Source organism: Giraffa tippelskirchi, chromosome 6, assembly GCF_054371585.1.
Source record: "Giraffa tippelskirchi isolate mGirTip1 chromosome 6, T2T-mGirTip1v1.2.pri, whole genome shotgun sequence".
In the NCBI taxonomy this organism is placed as follows: Eukaryota; Metazoa; Chordata; class Mammalia; order Artiodactyla; family Giraffidae; genus Giraffa; species Giraffa tippelskirchi.
In genome coordinates this window covers 57,168,763-57,190,386 of record NC_137280.1, presented here as the reverse complement: position 1 = coordinate 57,190,386, position 21,624 = coordinate 57,168,763, and the positions used below count along the sequence as shown (strand labels likewise).

Here is a 21,624-nt window from a genome sequence, read left to right as displayed (position 1 = left end):
CAGAGTTTGTTCAGATTCATGTCCATCGAGTCAGTGATGCCACCCAACCATCTCATCCTCTGTTGCCCCCTACTTCTCCTGCCTTCAATCTTTCCCAGCATCAGGGTATTTTCTTATGAGTCAGCTCTTCTCATCAGGTAGCCAAAGTATTCGACGCTTTGGCTTCAGTATTAGTCCTTCCAATGAATATTCAGGATTGATTTCTTTTAGGGTTGATTGGTTTGATCTCCTTGCAGTCCAAGAGACTCTCAAGAGTCTTCAAAGCATCAGTTTTTTGGTGCTTGGCCTTCTTTATCATCCAGCTCTCATTATACAAAATTATTTATTACTAAAAATTGTACATTGAAACTATATTGAAAATGAGTGTGTTAATGTGATATTAGTGGTTATCCTTACTGTAGGTCCATATAATCAAAGCTATGGTTTTTCGAGTAGTCATGTATGGATGTGAGAGTTGGACTACAAAGAAAGCTGAGTGCCAAAGAATTGATGCTTTTGAACTGTGGTGTTGGAGAAGACTCTTGAGAGTCCCTTGGCCTGCAAGGAGATCAAACCAGCCAATCCCAAAGGAAATCAATCCTGAATATTCATTGGAAGGACTTCAGCTGAAACTCAAATATTTTGGCCACCTGATGCGAAGAGCTGACTCTGTGGAAAACACCTTGGTGCTGGGAAAGATTGAGGGCAGGAGGAGAAGGGGACGACAGAGGACGAGACGATTAGATGGCATCACTGACTTGATGGACATGAGTTTGAGCAAGCTCTAGGAGTTGGTGATGGACAGGGAAGCCTGGCGTGCTGCAGTCCATGGAGTCTCAGAGTCAGACACGACTGAGAGACTGAACTGAACTGAGTGGTTATCCTGGGTAGTGGACTGAGAGTGCATGTTCTCTTTGGCTTTCTCTCAGGTGAGAATATATGGGTTCATAATCAGAAGGTCTTCTACTTTCAAAGCTCCCACTGCCTTCTGCCTTCACCTGACTTTTCCCATGGTTCTCACAGAGCCTCCCTGGTGCGACTTTCTGTGCTGTATGCTACGTGCTCTTTTCTCTGCTTGACACTCAATCCCTGTCAAATAAAAACCAGAGCTGGACCGTAGTTAAAGCAGTAAGGCAGACTTTAATCATGAATGACGCAATAGGGCTCAGTTCTGAATACAACGTGGACAAGTGGGTGTTTATAGCCAAGGAGAAGAGTGTGTGCATGTTTGCAGGGGTAAGGGGGATGGGGACGGGAAAAATCACCGAGAAGCAACATCCAGGGTGAGGGGGTTCTGGCCAAGCCGACTTGAGAGCATTCTGGCTTCAGCAGAGCAAGGTGATGAGATAGCACCGAGGGATGGTGGGGGACGAGGAGTCTCATCAGCTCTGAGGGGTTTCTAGAGGGAGCAGAAGCTCTCTAACTGATGTAGCAGAGCTGTCACTAGAGCTGGACACCACAGGACAGAGAAGGAACTCAGGTTTGGACCTCGTGGAGTGGAGCGCTCCGAAAATCATGAGATTTCGTCGGTATCAGCCCCACTTCTTGTCCATGGAAAAAAAGGAATGTTTCTCTTTTGTTTGAACTTGTAAGTCAATTTTCTCATCCAGTTGCCTCCTATTCACTAAGGGCCAGTGAGCCATCTGTGGGACTTGGATGTAGAGGAGGTGTGCCAGCAGTCAGGCATTCAGTGAGAGAGAGCTCTATGGAAATAAAAGAATAACAGAGATTAATGGTTGGAAACTCATTTTCTGAATCCAGTTTTTCTTCCACCTACCTTGCTTGGTGCCTCTGAGAATTAAAACCCAACCACCCAGCTCTTAATTGGGACTATTTAGAGAAGGCCTGTGAGCTGAGGCTGGATGCACCCACCATTCTGCAGGTAACAGCCATGCCTGTAACTCTGATATGTGTGCCAAGTCGAGCCACAATCAGCCTGCAAACCAGGAAGTCTGCGTCCTCCTCACAGCCGTCCTCACTCCAGCACTTAGCGACACTTTAAAACCCAAATCATGAACAGGAAGTGTACTGACAAAATTCTCAGAACTTTTATAAGACAGTTTCTGGAATGCCTACAATAACATTTATTCATGTAAGTGTTACTAGGTAGTATTTACTCATAAAAATGTAACCTGTTGCTGTTGTTCAGTTGCTCAGTCATGGCCGACTCTGCAAGCCCCGTGGACTTGAGCACGCCAGGCTTCCTTGTCCTTCACTATCTTCCAGACTTTTCTCAGATTCATGTCCATTAGTCAATGATGCCAAGCCTAGATTAACAGCAAGAAGTTTTTATTTAGGATTTGATTTGAGCAAGGCAACTGTCAAACATGTAAAAAACTTCACCTCTTTTAAAAGTGAGAAGTCTCATCTCTCAAATCAAGGACGAAAAGGGTTAACATAAAGTTTAGGAAATTATTCTGGTTAAGACGTAAAATTTTGGTTTCTTAGATTACTCAAAAAGTAAAAATCTTGTATAATCTGTTATGAGGAACAAAGCAATAATTCAGAAAATTTTGTCATTTTAACAGAGAAAATAGCAAATTCTGTTTTGCACCATAAAACTAAAGACTGCTTTAAAAATCAAGCTTATAAATAAATCCATTCAGTCCCAATAACACATAAAATTCCTTTTTTTTTTGCAAACCTTCTACAACTTTTTATGTCTATTTAGCTTCAATCCCCTCTCTTTGTTTTCCTCTGTCTCATTCTGAAACATCCAGTCACTTTATTTTAAGACAAAATTACTCTCTTTTCTCTTTAATGAAAATGTATCTTTCAAATACATCTCACTTTTGTTGCATACTTTTCACGTGAAATTGTTCTCTTTATTTTAATAGTTCTATTTTTATATGTGGACTATATTTTTTTAACTCTTAGTAAGGTCTCTTTTACTCAGAAAACTAGGAATTAGACAATTGTGAATTTTCTGTAACCGTTTCTGTAACTGTTTGGAAATTATTTCATCTTCTTATTTAGGAAAACATAATACTAAACAAATTTATCTGTCATCTCAGGCCTTTCCCTGTCAACAATTTTTATAGCACATGAGTGTTAGGAAAGTATCACAAAAGCAAAATACCCTAAATGTTTAAATACATGGGTCTCTGTTCTACTGTTGTGCCTAACATGAAAGAAGTAAGGGATACCCAACAATTTATTTTTTACTGCATCTTTATTTATACATTTATTCTTAGGTTGAATTTATAACTTTATAACATTAAACATCTAGCAGAGATTTATAAATAAATCTATTTCATTTGTAAACCCAACTAGAATAAAAATGCATGCTAATTTACACTTAAGGCTAACCCAGACATTTATCATTATAGAATGTTCTTTTCCCTATATTAATAATATTGCTTGTTTTAAACCCTATTTGTCTGATGGTCCAGCTTTCTAATGGTTACTGTTTGCATGGTGTATCATGTGTCATCCTTTTAGTCTCAATCTATTTGTGTTGTTGAATTTAAGATGAGTTTCTTGTTGACAACATGTAGTTGCATCTAGATTTTTAATCAAGACTGGCAATCTGCTTCTTGAAAAGGATATTTAGTCCATTTGTATTTAATGTTATTTTACCTTTGTCTCCCCTTTGGTACTTATTTTTAAATTATCTCATGCCTTTTCAGCTACTCTGCTCCTTTACTGGCTCTTCTTGTGCTAAGCATTTCAGTATGATGTTTAAACCTATCTGTTTATATTTTACCACATTATTTTGAATTATTTTCTTAGTACTCATCTGCAGTGGAGTGGGCGGATCGTTTTCTCGTAAAGGGCCAGACATAAATATTTTAGACTTTGTGAGCTATAAGTTCTTTCTGCAGCTCCGCCCATGTACTATGAAAGCAGCCAGGGTCCACATGCAAGTGACAAGCAGGTGGTGGGGCAGGTGTGCTCGGTCAGTCACCTTGGGCCCTCAGGCTTTAGGGATCACATGTGTATACTAGCTTGTTATAATCTACTTCAGAGCCATAGTAACTTCATCATGGTGAGATTAGACATCAGCTACAATATTGCTCCTTGTCCTCCACTCCTTTTCTATTAATACAATCATATGTATTGGGGTTTCCTAGGTGGTACAGTGGTAAAGAAGCCACCTGCCAATGCAGAAGATGCTGGTTAGATCCCCTGAGGAAGGAAATGGTAATCCACTCCAGTATTCTTGCCTGGAGAATCCCATGGACAGAGGAGCCTGGTGGGCTTCAGTCCACGGGATCAAAAGAGTCAGACATAACTGAGTGACTGAGCACACACAAACACATACATTGTATATATCGTGTCTTTAGGTTATAAACCCCGAGAGAAGTGTGATGATTATTGCCTTACACCACCTTATGTCTTTCAAATAGTTTAATAGGAAAAGACAAAGTATATTTATAGAGTGTTTTATATATACCCACACAAATACTGTTCCAGCACTCATTTCTTTCTGTCAGTTTGAATTACTCTCTGTTTCCTTTCAGTCTAAAGGATTTATATTATTAATACTATTTCTTGTAAGTCAGGTCTGGTAGTAACAGATTTCCTTAACTTTCTTAACTTCTGAGAATGTCTATATTTTGCTTCATTTTTGAAGTTGAATTTTGCTGGATAAAAAAATTATTGGTTGGCAATACTTTTCTGTCATCAATTTGAATAGAGTGAAACATTTTTTTGCTTGTTATTTACCAAGTCAACCATTAATCATCTTGTTTATGATTGATCATTTATCTCTTGCTGCTACCTCATTTTTCTTTGGTTTTCAACAGCTTGACTGATGTGCCTAAATGTTACTTTTCGTCTTTATTTTGTTTGGGATTTTTTTTTTCTTGAATCTGTAGATTAAAGTTTTTCATGATATTTGGGAATTTGAATGATTACCTCTTCATATATTTTCTTTCCCTTTTTCTCCTTTCTTCTGTGGCTCAGTTTAATGTTTGCAGTGTTTGGTATTTTCCTATAGATTTTTAAGCTCTTTTTAATCTCCTTTCTACTTGTTCTTCAGACTGTAACTTATTTTGCTTTATCTTCAAGTTGCTGATTCTTTCTTCCCACATCTCAAATTTTCTATTAAGTTTTACTAGAGCATGTATTTTAGCCATTGTACTTTTTAACTCTAGAATTTCCAATTAAGTCTGTTCTAAAAAATAAGTTTTATGCTTGTTCAGATTCTCTGTTGCTGAGTCATTGTCATTTACCCTAAGTTTCTTAGGTATTATCTTTGTTAGCTCTTTGAACATATCTATAAGTTCAGTTCAGTTCAGTCGCTCAGTCCTGTCCGACTCTCTGCGACCCCATGAATTGCAGCACGCCAGGCCTCTCTGTCCATCACCAACTCCCGGAGTCTACCCAAACCCATGTTCATCGAGTTGGTGATGCCATCCAACCATCTCATCCTCTGTCGTCCCCTTCTCCTCCCACCCCCAATCCTACCCAGCATCAGGGTCTTTTCCAATGAGTCAACCCTTCGCATGAGGTGGCCAAAGTATTGGAGTTTCAGCTTCAACATCAGACCTTCCAATGAACACCCAGGATTGATCTCTTTTAGGATGGATTGATTGGATCTCCTTGCAGTCCAAGAAACTCTCAAGAGTCTTCTCCAACACCACAGTTCAAAAGCATCAATTCTGCGGTGCTCAGCTTTCTTCACCGTCCAACTCTCACATCCATACATGACCACTGGAAAAACCATAGTCTTGACTAGACAGACTTTTGTTGGCAAAGTAATGTCTCTGCTTTTAAACATGCTATCTAGGTTGGCCATAACCTTCCTTCCAAGGAGTAAGCGTCTTTTAATTTCATGGCTGCAGTCACCATCAGCAGTGATTCTGGAGCCCAAAAAAGTAAAGTCTGACACTGTTTCCACTGTTTCCCCATCTATTTCCCATGGAGTGATGGGACCAGATGCCATGATCTTAGTTTTCTGAACGTTGAGCTTTAAGCCAACTTTTTCACTCTCCTCCTTCACCTTCATCAAGAGGCTCTTTAGTTCTTCTTCACTTTCTGCCATAAGGGTGGTGTCATCCGCATATCTGAGGTTATTGATATTTCTCCCGGCAATCTTGATTCCAGCTTGTGTTTCTTCCAGCCCAGCGTTTCTCATGATGTACTCTGCATATAAGTTAAATAAGCAGGGTGACGATATACAGCCTTGACATACTCCTTTTCCTATTTGGAACCAGTCTGTTGTTCCATGTCCAAATCTAACTGTTGCTTCCTGACCTGCATACAGGTTTCTCAAGAGACAGGTCAGATGATCTGGTATTCCCATCTCTTTCAGAATTTTCCACAGTTTATTGTGATCCACACAGTCAAAGGCTTTGGCATAGTCAATAAAGCAGAAATAGATGTTTTTCTGGAACTCTCTTGCTTTTTCGATGATCCAGCGGATATTGGCAATTTGATCTCTGGTTCCTCTGCCTTTTCTAAAACCAGCTTGAACATCTGGAAGTTCACGGTTCACGTATTGCTGAAGCCTGGCTTGGAGAATTTTGAGCATTACTTTACTAGCATGTGAGATGAGTGCAATTGTGCAGTAGTTTGAGCATTCTTTGGCATTGCCTTTCTTTGGGATTGGAACGAAGACTGACCTCTTCCAGTCCTGTGGCCACTGCTGAGTTTTCCAAATTTGCTGGCATATCGAGTGCAGCACTTTCACAGCATCACCTTTGAGGATTTGAAATAGCTCAACTGGAATTCGATCACCTCCACTAGCTTTGTTCGTAGTGATGCTTTCTAAGGCCCACTTGACTTCACATTCCAGGATATCTGGCTCTAGGTGAGTGATCACACCATCGTGATTATCTGTGTCGTGAAGATCTTTTTTGTACAGTTCTTCTGTGTATTCTTGCCACCTCTTCTTAATATCTTCTGCTTCTGTTAGATCCATACCATTTCTGTCCTTTATCGAGCCTATCTTTGCGTGAAATGTTCCCTTGGTATCTCTAATTTTCTTGAAGAGGTCTCTAGTCTTTCCCAATCTGTTGTTTTCCTCTATTTGTTTGCACTGATCGCTGAGCTACCTTTAATTCTTGGCTGAGTAACACATCTATTGGCAATCAGAAAAAACACATATGGACTATTTTTTGACTATGTTTTGGTTACATTTTCGTGTTTCTTTTCATGTTTAGAAATTGTTTTTGCTTAAGAATAAGCATTTTAATAATTTATTCTAGCAACAGTGAATTCTGACTTTTTCCACTGAATATTGTCATTTTGTTTCTTGGTGCACTTTCTAACTTGCCAGGACAAGTTGATGATTCTCTGTTCCCTGTAATGTGTGCCTAGTTATTTCTCTTCTCTGTTTTTTGTTGTGTTATTTTTAAGTCTGGATTACTACTGATAACTGCTGTTTGATTAGGTTAAGGTTCATTTTAATATTGGTAAAAGAATATACTTAGACCTTTAGCCAGTAAAGTTTCTAGTCCCTGCTGTTGGATCAACTTTTGGCCTGGAGAGTTTTTAAATGTCAGGCCATCTTAAAGCTTCCCTAGTGTTACTTTCAATGGACTCTTCGACGCCGCCTCTGCACATGTGCACAGGCTTCTTCTTTCGGGACGTTTGGGTGTCTTTGCACCCTTTAGTCTCTGTGGTACATGTACACTGACTTATAATAAGGGAGCAGTAAGGGAACTGGTAATCAGCATACAAATTCAAGTCTTAAATTTGTGATTTTATATAAAGTACCACATTCTTTCACTGCCAGAATTCTATCCATTAGAAGGAGCGTATGATGCAGCTAAGCTACAAGATTATTTAAAAACAACTATTTCAAGCATTCATTTGATTTGTGTATTAATATTTCATTGTTGTCCTAACACAGATATACATCTCTGTTGTTATATATTCTTGTTTCTTAGGAAAAAATTCACTGTCAAAATGATGGAATTATATTTGCTTATGTTTTTCATTTGTTCAATGCATCAAGCTCTCTGACTACCCAGTCAGTAATTTTGCAATGTCTCATTATTATTCAAAATTGTAAATCTTTGGTTCAGCAAAATATCACATTTTTCTTAGTCTAAAATTACTAGAAAAAATACTGCTGCTGCTAAGTTGCTTTAGTGTCCGACTCTTTGCCACCTTATGAACCATATGTCCACGGGATTCTCCAGGCAAGAATACTAGACTGGATTGCCATTTCTTCCTCCAGGGGATCTTCCTGACCCAGGGGTTGAATAGAAAAAGTGCTCTACAGTACCAGTTTGATGCTTTCTTGACCATCTTCAATATGTTGACGTAATCTTTATGTAGAACTTCTTTAAACTATAAATGCCTCATTCTTATAGACTTACAAATAAATTATTTTATGTGCTTCTCATTCTAAGTTGAATATATATTCCCAATGCTCACCTCTTAAAGACAGTCACTGATGCTGATACTGTGTGAGGAAGTTCTGTGATATTGGAGGAAATACTGTGCAAAATACCACATAGTGGTATAAAACCTTTAAATATACTATAATTTTTTCCTCAAATCTGGATTACCAAAATTTGCATGATTTTGGAAAAGTCATTTGTAGATCTCAGTTTTAATTATTTTATGATTCAAGTGAGAGTAAACAATTTTAGGCTATAATGCTTAAAATTTCTAATTATGGACATATTTGTAATTATAATACTTACATGTTTATAGTTATAATTGATTATGAACATGTTCATAATTTTTATATTATTAGTAAAAGTACACTCTCAAGTTAGATGATGCAATAGCAGGAAGCCATTATACAACATTTCCATGTATAAACTAATTATGGAGCAAATTAGATATAGCCTCTTTTGCTCGTTTTTAAAAATTACTTTTCTTTCATTATTAGCATTATACATGAGGATTGTAGAATATTAAGACCATACAGAGAATGTATGCAAGTCAAAACAAATGATCAAGAATCCCACAATCTAGAGCAATAATTCTTTAGAGAAAAATTGATTGGGCGCTGAAAACCTCCTTACTTCTCAGTAGCAATATCTGCACTCTCTTTAACAATGCATAGAGCTGACTTTCTTCTCTCTATTTTTGTTCTTCTCTTCCTTCCACATTGTATGTTGGACTCCAGAAGGTCCCAGCACTCCTGTGAGCACTGGGGAGGCTGTTCTGGATAACTCAGGCATGACCTTCTTCTCATTTAGATTGTATCCTTCTGGGGAAGTTGAGGGTTGAAGGATCCAAAGACCAAAGGCGTGACTTTATGCATAGAGTAATTAGCACTACAATTACATCCTCAGACCCTCTAGCTCTTCCTGCTTTTCTTGTCTTCTCTTCTTGGTGTCTGACCCACTGGGTTGGTTCATTGTCACATTACAGAGTCAGTCTGTGTTGGAGCCTGTACTAAACATCTCATGTTCATCAGGGGACAGAGCAAATTTGACTTCTGGGCCCAGGGAGGGACAAGGACTTCTGGGTCGTTTCCAAGAGGTCATTGAGTTACATGGGCGTGATGGCCACTATTGGAAGGGAAGAAAACCTATTACCTATTGCATAAAGTGATGAAGGATTAGCATACAGGTTTTACAATCAGTAATGACAACGTTTTAGGTGACTGCACCAGTGGAATGGAAAATGACAGTGTTGTAGAACACTCTTTTTGAAGCTATTTCTGTGCTTTTCCACAATTTTAAGGGAGGAAACTGTTCTTTTATTTCCCCCACACAGTATGTGCTTTGAGGTCTTGTCAGGATTAAGGGTACTTTTGAGCTGTGTGATTACACCTTTATGTTTCTGATAGTTTTTGTGAAATAAGTGAGAGATTGCCATATCTAGTTTTTTGAGCTGTTCTCTGTTACTGAATTTTTGTGAACAAGACATGTTTTAGAAGGTCTCAGATTCCTGACTCATTTTTGGATTCTTCTTTTGTTGATATGATATTTCTCTCAGCTGCGATCTCCTTGGGATGCTGGCTTCCTCTGAAAGGGTCAGATTTGTCTTTAATCATTAAAGATTGTTGCTCAAGTGTCCTGGAGCTCTGCTTTCTCAAATAGAGGATCTGTTCAGTTCTAGAGGGCCTGAAAATATTTGCAATGTAGTTCACTATTTTACTGTGTCATGTAGAAATGCCTTTTTCAATAATTTCAGGCCTCTTTAGGTGATATCAAAATAGTATCAAAACATCCCATCTCCTCTTGCTTACCTTTCCCTCACTTTCTTTTTAGCTCCTGAAATATTTTAGGTACTTTCACATGAAAGAATACCCTTATATCATCAGACCATACAATAGTCTATGGATGTATTCTACTTAGCTCAGTGAGTATTTTCGATCAAAGTATGAACTTGCTAATATCCCCTACTGCAAAATATGTGAGGATAATATTCACTGTGAAACTTAAATCCAAATTACACAACAGACAGCCATAGAAAGTCCTATTATACTTTAAAAATTGTGTAGAAGTTATTTCAGGAGACAGAATTCCATACCGTCCTATGGATCATATATCACAGTATGGCACTAAAGCTTCTTCACTTAATAAATAGACCTTAAACATGGTAAACCGGGGCCAAAATTTTGGATAAACAGTGACCATCCTCTGCTACTCTTCTGTTCCCTCCGCATGACTGGTGAATGGTAATTGATAGCAAGTCTGGAAATAGTCGACTCACCACAGAAATATCTCTAAATCATCACAACCACTCATGATATCAGTTTCTTCAAGCTGTGAAATAAAAGAACTGGAACAGAGTGTCGTACTTGCTCTAAACTTAGCACAGTGTGTTCCCACATACTAGAATGCCCATGTTCACTTTTCTGCCTGATGAAATCCTTACCCACACTTTAAAAGCCCAGACAAATGCCACCTTCTTGGGGGGTTGTTCTCAGTTTCCCAGAAGGTGTCTACTACTTACACCGTGTGTTGGTAGTAGACAGCATGGGTGCACCTCTGTCATGGCACTCTGACCTCAAATTCGCTTGTGGTGTGGGGACTCTTTCTCCTTAACTATCGTAAGGTCCCAAGTCAGGTTTTATTTAATTCATTTTGTGTATTACTCAAGTGGTTTCATTTGCAAGTGATAAAATTCCATGGTAGAACAGCTTAAGCAGAAGAGGAAAGGATTGGTTTGTAACTTGTGTTAATAACCAAAGATACAGCGCCAGGGCTGGTTCTATGTTCACCATCACTGAGGTCTCAGAAGATATTCCTGGGGTCCTGTTCCTCTTCCCTCTCATCTTCTCTTCCTCTGGGTTGGTTCCTGTGTGAGACTGGCTCTCCCCTCACATCAGTGAGATGGCCTCACCTTTATTGCCTCACAACTCAAAGAGCAGTAGACTCGAAGGAGCTCAGTTTCAGAAATCCCTCTACAAATCCTGAGAGTCACTCTGAAGTCCCCACCTTAGATGGAAGTCTGCCTCTGAGGTTTACTCCCAGAGTAGGTGAAGATAGTGACCTGAGTCTCATATTGCCTCCAGGTTATACAGAATGAGAGTCAGAAGCAGGGGTGGGCTCCAAGGAAGTCAAGGGCTGTTGACAAAGAAGGGGAGGTAGATATGGGGCAGAAAACAGCTTGGAAGAGTCATGGTATTGCTGTGCACACTCCACAGACTGGAACCTCAAGAGCACAATGACCCAGAGTGTAATGCATCAAATGCAGGAAAAACAAATGAAATGACTGTAGCAAGGTAGCTCCACAGAGGCGAGGCCAAGTGCAGGGCCCTCTCTAAAACTGTGCCTCTCCGTGCTGTATTTAAAAATGATTTGTACATTGAAAATGGTCAAGGCTACTGAAGAGGTGAAAGTGCTCATAAGAACGACCATGGACCAAATAATAGATTTTTTTTCAAAATAAAATTTTAGTTCCTTGTAAGTATGAATGAGAACAGTGGCATAGGTAATCAAAAATGTTGGTAAGAAGAAACATTCTTCTTTCTTAATTTGGTATTAGAGAAACAGTAGACTATACATTTTTCTCCTTTACTTAAGGTTAGATTTTTGTTTTCCTTGAATGTACTCTGGCTGATGGGGTCCCTGAATAATGGTTGATGAGGAGTGAAGCTGTAGGTAATCTATTAGGAGGACAGCAAACAGATAACTGGCTCTTCTTTAATTTTAAAATTTATCTCCTATTTAATGGCCTCTGGAAGCTTCAGTATAATTTTAATTAAAACATAAAATTCAATTTGAGTAAAATATATGGTATGGCAGGAACTCAGCCAAGAGACCAATAGCAATGACAGAGCATAAAATCTGTTACATAGGAGCTCCTGGTCTAGATATAAAACTCTTCGAATCCCTTTTCCTACTCTAAGGAAAATATTATGAGGCATGCATTCCTTGTTGTGGCACTTAACAAAGTTGTATTTAATAAAATATATGCATGAACTTGCTGCCATTCCCTCAGCTTTCTGACGGCAGAGACTTGTCCACCTGGGAAGTCCTCTGCCCATCACACAAGAACACTTCACCCATGCTGAGGAATCAGTGTCCAGTGAAGAGAAACACAGACCAAAGTAAGAGGCGCATTGAGTTATGAATACGTGGTTAACAATCTGAAGAGTTAAAATGTGCTGGGTTCATGGAAACTGCAGTGACAACAATGAACACGCCTCTCAGATCACCGACTTTGGGGAGCATGACTGATATGAGGACACATCCACTCTGCTCCAAATTGTCTCTGTGTTTCTTTCCAAACTGTGTCCTGTGGCTGCTCTCAGCTGTCCGTGGAGGGTGGCAGGGATGCACATAGGCAGGCCCATTTCTGGAAGATACAGGGTTCCTCTGGAGTGGGCTTGGACTTGAGACTCCCTGCTAGCCCTCCAGACCTTTCCTCAGCCCGGGTGGCAGTTCAGGGAACATCCACCCAGACTTCTTCTTCACTCAGAGTCAACCTTATATCATGTTTTTTTGGGGGGCCAGACTTCCTGGGCTCCACCTCATTTTCTTTCACAGATATCTCTTCGAATGAAATTCTTGCATGTTTAATCCCGTATTGGCATGTGCTTCTCAGAGGACTTGGACTAACACAACATGCTACATGGATGGGTCATTTTATTTTTCGACAAACTGTGTGAACGGTGATGTTACGAGGATAGATCCTAGAAATGTAAAGATAAGAAAGACAGTTAAGGCTCCATGTAAAATCTTACTGTATTGAGAGAAAGAGTAATTGCAGTACAGTGAAATTGTTCGGAATTCTGTTATATGGATTTACCACAGAAGGAAAAGAATGTGATTAGTGAAAATGCACCACAGTTGAAGGAGAATTCTGACTATCAGAGAATAGGAATGCTCATCTGTCTGGAGATAGTCATGCAAATTAAAGATCTGAGTTGGGGAGCAGACATTCAAGATTATTAGGGCCTGCTGAGTGTGGGCAGTTGTTTATCATTCTACATACAAGGTTTGAGAATCCCTACGCTTGTTAAAACTCAGCAGGTCTGGGATAAGGCTTGAGACCATTTACATTTCCAGAAATGGTTTTCCTGAGATATGTGTACATACCATCAATCTGCTCTCTGAAGTGTACTGTTTGGTAGTTTTCAGCCTTTTCAAAGAGCTATGTAGTTATCTCTATCTTACAACAAATTCATGTCCAGACCACATGTCAAATAGCAGAGTGCTAAGAGTCTGGTCAGCTCACCATCTCACTTTTGTATAGTTTCTGTTAGGCCAGCTGAAGTGAAGTCTAAAATCCCACACGGACTTGGCTTAATGGGAGTCTAGTAGTCAGTCCTGTCCAAGGTCCTTTCATCTAGTTTTCACTGAGATTTAGGCAAACCCTGTAAAGAGGTTACATGAGAAGCTCAGGAAGTTTGCTCAGAAGAGGTAAAAGGGAATGAGTTTGAAGATGGAGAAGGTATCAGTTGAGTTTGGTTATTAACCCCTGGAGAAGGCATTATGGATGGAGATGCTACAATGTAAAAGAATGCAGGCTCTCTAGATTTATAAGATGTCCAGAAAGCCTGTGATGAAACACTTAGAGAGAGCGGAATAAGATGAAAATAAACTATGACCGGACCTCAAAAAGCCCATGTTCCATGTAGGAGCTTGGGTTTTATCTACAGATGAGGAAGAGCCATGAAACAATGTTAAACCACAAAGAAACATGATTAATAGCCACTGTAGAAAGGTCATTCTTGAAAAAGGCTAGAAGATCAATCTGAAAAAATTTAATATGATTGTAAGCATCCCAACCAGAGGGATTTTCCAGTAACCAAAGCAATATTTGTTAAGGCCCCAATAATCCATTCACAATTGAATTGTGAATGAATGGATAGAGCTTTGTGAGAATTCAAATAAAAGATGTAGTATAAATAGGAACCTCGGATGAAATTCAGGATTTTAGCTTTGATGACTTGAGAGGATGATAAAACCATTACCTGAGCAAGGACAAAGGAAAACGAAAGGTTTTTATTTGTGTGTTTGGATTCCACTTATTTATAAGACTTTGGAGGTTGGGCAATAGTTATCTTCAAAACACTGAAGATAAGGATTTTTGAATTTTGTCCAGTGATTTGCCAAATCATGGGTGTGTTTGAGATTACCTGGCTGTAGAGTGGAGTAGCATCATATCATGAGGGGTCAGAGATAGAAAGGAAGCTGAACGACACAGAAAGGGAAAATTGTGAGCACGGAGAAAGGCCAGGAACCCAAGCTGTCAGATCAGATAGCTCTCTCACCACAGTGAGAAGTTGTCCGGACCCAGAGGGGAGCTCTCACCAAGCCTGACCATACTGGCAAAACCCAGGCTCAGATGTTCAGCTTCCAGAACATGAGAAATAATTTTTTATTAAATTATTGGATGAACACGTTTGTTTGTAAATTTGGTCAGCATATGTAATTGACCTAAAAACATCAATAGAAGTAAAGCCAGTGAGAAGGTCATCTCCACAAAGTGACTTCCCAGGAGGTAAACCAGAAGTAACCTGACCTGATAGTACCTCCACTAGCAGAGACTCAACACACTGGAGCTGCTTGCACAGCAAGTCTAGTCCAGTGTTATTACCATACAAACAACACAGGAGAAAGAACTTGGAGGCTGTTTCCTGCTGGTAGAGAAAACTCAACCTGGTTAACCTAGATCAACTACACTATTTATAGATTTTTATCCATGCTATATTTTGGCATGGATATTTCAACAATTTACATGTGCTTAGTTGCTCAGTAGTGTCTGACTCTTTGCAACCCCATGGACTGTAGCCCTCTAGGCTCTTTTGTCCATGGGATTATCCAGGCAAAAATACTGGAGTGGATTGCCATGCCCTTCTTCAGGGAATCTTCCCAACCCAGGGATCAAACCCAGGTTTCTCACATTGCAGATGGATTCTTTACCATCTGAGCCACCAGGGAAGCCCATGTGTTTTCCCATATTATTTTAGGTAATTATAGTAACAAATTGCACTAGAATGAATGAGTTTAGAGACAGACACAGCTGATTGACAAATGGAACCAGAAGAAGTTTTATGACCAACAGGAAGGAAGCAGGCTGGCACCTTGTAGCTTGTTGACCACACACACATGGAGCACCAGGGTCACTCAGTACCAACAGAAGACTTCAAACAAAGCCAGGACTGCTGAAGAACTGAAATTTATTGTTTAGGAAGACTATCATGAGTGTCCAGTAAATTAATGTTCTGAAAAAGCAAGACAGTTCCAGAAAAGCATCTACTTCTGCTTTATTGACTATGCCAAAGCCTTTGACTGTGTGGACCACAGCAAACTCTGGAAAATTCTTAAAGAGATGGGAATAGTAGACCACCTGACCTGACTCTTGAGAAACCTGTATGCAGGTCAGGAAGCAACAGTTAGATTTGGACATGGAACAACAGACTGGTTCCAAATTGGGAAAGGAGTACATCAAGGCTGTATATTATCACCCTGCTTATTTAACTTATATGCAGAGTACATCATGAGAAACGCTGGGCTGGAGGAAGCACGAGCTGGAATCAAGATTCCTGGGAGAAATATTAATAACCTCAGATATGCAGATGACACCACCCTTATGGCAGAAAGTGAAGAAGAACTAAAGAGCCTCTTGATGAAAGTGAAAGAGGAGAGTGAAAAAGTTGGCTTAAAGCTCAACGTTCAGAAAACTAAGATCATGGCATCTGGTCCCATTATTTCATGGGAAATAGATGGGGAAACAGTGGAAACAGTGACAGACTTTATTAGTTATTTATTTATTTTGGTCTCCAAAATCACTGCAGATGGTGACTGCAGCCATGAAATTAAAAGATGCTTTCTCCTTGGAAGAAAAGTTATGACCAATCTAGACAGCATATTAAAAAGCAGAGACATTACCTTGCCAACAAAGGTCCATCTAGTCAAGGCTATTGTTTTTCCAGTAGTCATGTATGGATGTAAGAGTTGGACCATAAAGAAAGCTGAGTGCCAAAGAATTGATGCTTTTGAACTGTGGTGTTGGAGAAAACTCTTGAGGGTCCCTTAGACTGCAAGGAGATCCAACCAGTCCATCCTAAAGGAAATCAGTCCTGAATATTCATTGGAAGGAGTGATGCTGAAGCTGAAACTCCAATACTTTGGCCACCTGATGCAAAGAACTGACTTGTTGGAAAAGACACTTGCTGGGAAAGATTGAAGGCAGGGGGAGAAGGGGACAACAGAGGAGGAAATGGTTGGATGGTATCACCGACTCAATGGACATGAGTTTGAGTAAACTCCGGGAGTTGATAATGGACAGGGAGGCCTGGCGTGCTGCAGTCCATCGGGTTGCAAAGAGTCACACACCACTGACGTGCCCTTGAATGCTTTCATCTTCTAAATATCTCTGCCTCATATCAAAATCTCTCAAAATCGTCATAACATGCCCCCAAGAAATGGTAACTTGACCATACTGGAGGAGGGAAACCTGGACCCCCCTCCCCCATTATATGATGATTCAGTACAGAATATCAACCACATAGATGATGAATAGATAAAGATGATATAGAAGGGTGGATAGATGGATGGAAGGATAGGTAATAGATGATTGATACTAGATACATAGATAAGCTGTGGATGAATGGATAGATGAGTAGATGATAGATGTTTCAATAGAGGATATAGATGGATGGATGGATATATGAATAATAGATGATAGGTTATAGATGGATGGATAGATGGATAATAGATGGTGGATGGATGGATAGATAGGTAATAGATGATAGATTGGAGAAGGCAATGGCACCCCACTCCAGTACTCTTGCCTGGAAAATCCCATGGACGGAGGAGCCTGGTAGGCTACAGTCCATGGGGTCGCTAAGAGTCGGACACGACTGAGCGACTTCACTTTCACTTTTCCCTTTCATGCACTGGAGAAGGAACTGGCAACCCACTCCAGTATTCTTGCCTGGAGAATCCCAGGGGCGGGGGAGCCTGGTGGGCTGCCGTCTATGGGGTCGCACAGAGTCGGACGCGACTGAAGCGACTTAGCAGCAGCAGCAGCAGCAGATGGATGGATAGATTGATGAGATATTTGCACACAGAGATGTTATTTAAATGTTAGTTTTTACATGCAACTTGTTTTTAAATATTTCACTTTTCTTAGTTTGTTATTTTCAATAGCTCTACAGTTAATGTACTCATCTTATTTAAGATTTAAGAGTACATTACCTCAAAGCTTATTTTAAAAGCTAAAGTAACTTAAATTAGGGATCATGGTTTTAACAAGAAAAAAATAACTTTTAAGGAGTTATAAGAATCAAATGAGGCTATGTTTAAAGTGTTTAGTTTTAGCACCTCATAAATAATTTCCCTTGATAAATACTAAGTGTTTGCCACTGCCTTGGATGTTCCGAGAGCCATACGTTAAATGGTGAGTCAGTGTCGGTTTCGTTGATCTCTTCTAAATGACTTGTTGTCTCGTTCTGAGTATATGCAGCAGGCGAGATTCCAGATGATGGTGAGGTGTCTCCCATGGGCCACATACACCCTGCATGGCAGAGTTTTCTGGCCTCAAGTGGATACCGTGTGCAGATACCATGTGCTCACCGACAGAACTCTGTTGGAAGGGACTGAAGCAAAATACAGCCTTTCTATTTTAAAAAACATCAGGGCACAGTCATTTCTTTGATGTGAATAGGGTAAAGTCATGCTGGCTTCAGGAAAGTTGAAGAATGAATGTCACAAAAAAATACGGGACAGGTGGTATTCTAGTATTTCTGAGGACAGGTAAAAGCTGAAAGCTGAGTAACATACATTTGTCATACTTGGCAATGGTCTTATATGGAATTGAGATTGATTTGACGTTTTTTAAAAACCAAGAGTAGGAAGGAAAGGTGGAAAAGGGGATTTTCAATATTATAAAGGTGATAACCTATAATAAGCAAGATTTTATATTTCTCAAAAAGAGTCTATGAAGGGGGAAAAACAAGCTAAGATCTATAAATAAAATAACAAAAAAATATCATTCAGTAGTTAATCTTATGGTTGTGTTGAAGGTAAAAGTACTATAAGTATTTTTGTACTGTTCATTGACCCTTTGCTGAAAACCTACCATATGCCAAGCCTTTTGCTAATTCAGGTTTCTGGCCACTTAGTGATCTGAGCAAACGTTCTTGATTTTTCTTACATCCAACATGCAGCTCAGGAGACGTCACTGCTGCTTCTGCCTTTTCCTTACCTCTACTTTTGGGTTGTTGATTTCTGTGACTCTTAACTTGCCCTTTTGTTTACTGTGCTTGAAGTTTTTAAGAATCACTAGCTTTGCGTTGGAAGAGCATTGTCTACACTGACAAAATTCTCACCAATTCTATATCCCCAGTCATTGCCCGCCTCCTTTCTGAGTTTGTAAGTGGATAGAGATTTGAACATACCCCCTCAGTATGTGCTTAGCCTGCCCATTGGATGCGAGCCTAGGTGAGTTTTTGTTCTGAGGGTCCATTTGTTTCTCCTGTTGGTTGTGTCAGTTTGTTATTTGCCAAAAATGTTTTATTTTAAACTCACTTTCTGTGAGCATTTAAGTATGGAGTGTGTGGTGGTTGAGTTGTTGCTCTAATTTCTTTCCTAAAGAAGTGGTATTTCAATAACTTCTTGGGTTTCATCTGTTCATTCTAAGAACTTACATGTGACTCTAACTGATCATGCCATTAGCAGAATAATTTTCAGAACTATGAAAGCTAGATTTGTAGAATATTTCAGCATTTTAAGTTAAGTAGGAAAAATGCCAGACCACCTGACCCGCCTCTTGAGAAACCTGTATGCAGATCAGGAAGCAACAGTTAGATCTGGACATGGAACAACAGACTGGTTCCAAATTGGGAAAGGAGTATGTCAAGGCTGTATACTGTCACCCTGCTTATTTAACTTATATGCAGAGTACATCATGAGAAACGCTGGACTGGAGGAAGCACGAGCTGAAATCAAGATTGCTGGGAGAAATATCAATAACCTCAGATATGCAGATGACACCACCCTTATGGCAGAGAGTGAAGAAGAACTAAAGAGCCTCTTGATGAAGGTGAAAGAGGAGAGTGAAAAAGTTGGCTTAAAGCCCAACATTCAGAAAACTAAGATCATGGCATCTGGTCCCATCACTTCATGGGAAATAGATGGGGAAACAGTGGAAACAATGGCTGACTTTATCTTTCTGGGCTCCAAAATCACTGCAGATGTTGATTGCAACCATGAAATTAAAAGACGCTTACTCCTTGGAAAGAAAGTTGTGATCAACCTAGACAACATATTAAAAAGCAGAGATATTACTTTGCCAACAAAGGTCCGTCTAGTCAAGTTTTTCCAGTGGTCATGTATGGATGTGAGAGTTGGACTATAAAGAAAGCTGAGTGCCAAAGAATTGATGCTTTTGAACTGTGGTGTTGGAGAAGACTCTTGAGAGTCCCTTGGACTGCAAGAAGATCCAACCAGTTCATCCTAAGGGAGATCAGTCATGGGTGGTCATTGGAAGGACTGGTGTTGAAGCTGAAACTCCAATACTTTGGCCACCTGATGCGAAGAGCTGAGTCATTTGAAAATACCTTGATGTTGGGAAAGATTGAGGGCAGGAGGAGAAGGAGACAACAGAGGATGGGATGGTTGATGGCATCACCGACTCAATGGACATGGGTTTGGGTGGACTCCGGGAGTTGGTGATGGACAGGGAGGCCTGGCATGCTGCGATTCATGGGGTTGCAAAGAGTCGGACACAACTGAGCAACTGAACTGAACTGAACAGAAGACCAGAGGTTCTGAGTTTTTTCTAGGACTTATTTCCTCAGGAGAGAATGAGGCATATAATTGCCTGAAAAATATTATATTTGATAACTTTATTGTTAAGGTTAATATTGTAAAACACTTTTTAATAATACTGGAACCAATGTATTCTATTCTTTCTGCTTGACAAATTTCTAATCACTCAGGTGAATGAGAACATTTGTTTGCCACTGTTTCACATATACATACAAATATTCCAATCCCTCTTAAGACATAATTTCCAGAGTGTGTGCAAATAATAAGGGCATGTTATAATCTGAAAACAATTTAACTGAAAAACAGATGCAATTTATTATTATAACTTTAGACCGCCAACATTTTATTCCAGCGTATCATAAGATGTACAGCCTAAACTCACTTTTACTGCATGATCAAAGTATATGTGATTCTTCACATTTTCAGAACATTTTGGAAAAATAAAACAGGAAGGATTATTCCTTATCTAAGAATGATCCGTAACATCAGTATGTGGCATATTTACCTTCTTTTCCTTGTGGAGAACATGCAGTGTGTGGTTTGATTCACCCCCTAGACAGCACCGCTGTCTCAGAGCTGAGGGGAGAACAAGGCACAGCAGCAGCCTTCATGCTCTCTGCAAAACCTTGATCACTGGATTTCTGTCTGAATCCTACAATTCATTGTTGTAAAAACAATTTTCCCAGACACTTCGGCATCACGGCTGAAGCTCTCAGTGAGTTTCAGTGGGGAACCTTAGTTGCTATGTGTGGGTCATTGAGTTTAGTTAATCTGCTGTCTCTGGACTGTGGCAGGAATGGTTTCCAACTCCACGGTCTCGGGAGGGAAGAAGAGAACAGCTCCCTCAGTCATTTCTGTTCCCTTTGTATGATCAGGCCTGATGTCAGGTGATGATGTGGTGTCACCTGGCAGTCTGGTAAGCACTGGTCAGGTCTGCAGTCAGGAAACAGGCTGGCTGCATGCTGCATGGTGGGTAAAGCTGCGATGCATGCAGTGGAGAAGGAGAGTGTGGACACATGTTCTTAGATGGCATTTACCCCAGAGCCCCTGCTTGCTTTCCTGCTTTTCAGATGTATGGCTTAAAACAGTCTGATGATAACTGGTGAGGTGCATACCTGCTGGGTGAAGGTTAGATTTGCTGGCATCTTGGGATTTCTTGGTGTTCTGGCATCTGAGGTGGAGAGTCACTGAGGGCCTATTTTCAGTGGGTTCCCATCCAGAGGAGAAGCCATGGTTCCCCAGAAAGCAGCAGTTTAGTTTACTTCCTCAGTTTTTATTACATTTTTCATAATGTGCATGCTAAGTCGCTTCAGTTGTGTCCAACTCTTTGTGACCCTATGGACCATAGCCTGCCAGTCTCCTGTGTCCATGGGATTCTCCAGGCAAGAATACTGGAGTAAGCTGCTGTGTCCTCAAATTTTATTACAAATAAATATTTAGAAGAACGATAATAATGTCGATTAAGCTTTTAATTGTCAAGTGCTGTCTCAGTGCTTTCTTTGCAAGCTTTTGCAAATCTAGATTCTTGTAATGTTTGTAATTCCCACATGGTGTG

The 21,624-nt window shown here is 39.9% G+C and overlaps 1 protein-coding gene and 1 long non-coding RNA gene across 7 annotated transcripts in view; one reads left to right on the top strand and one right to left on the bottom strand.

The window, feature by feature from the left end:
• Nucleotides 1-21,624, top strand: part of SNTG1 (syntrophin gamma 1) — a 377,579-nt gene that overhangs the window by 97,414 nt on the left and 258,541 nt on the right. The window lies entirely within an intron of this gene.
• On the bottom strand, nt 1,100-11,145 carry LOC145509719 (uncharacterized). Its single transcript, XR_014056332.1, has 3 exons — nt 11,063-11,145; nt 2,112-2,246; nt 1,100-1,682 (listed from the first exon to the last, which is right to left on the bottom strand). It is a non-coding gene; the product is annotated as an uncharacterized LOC145509719 (long non-coding RNA).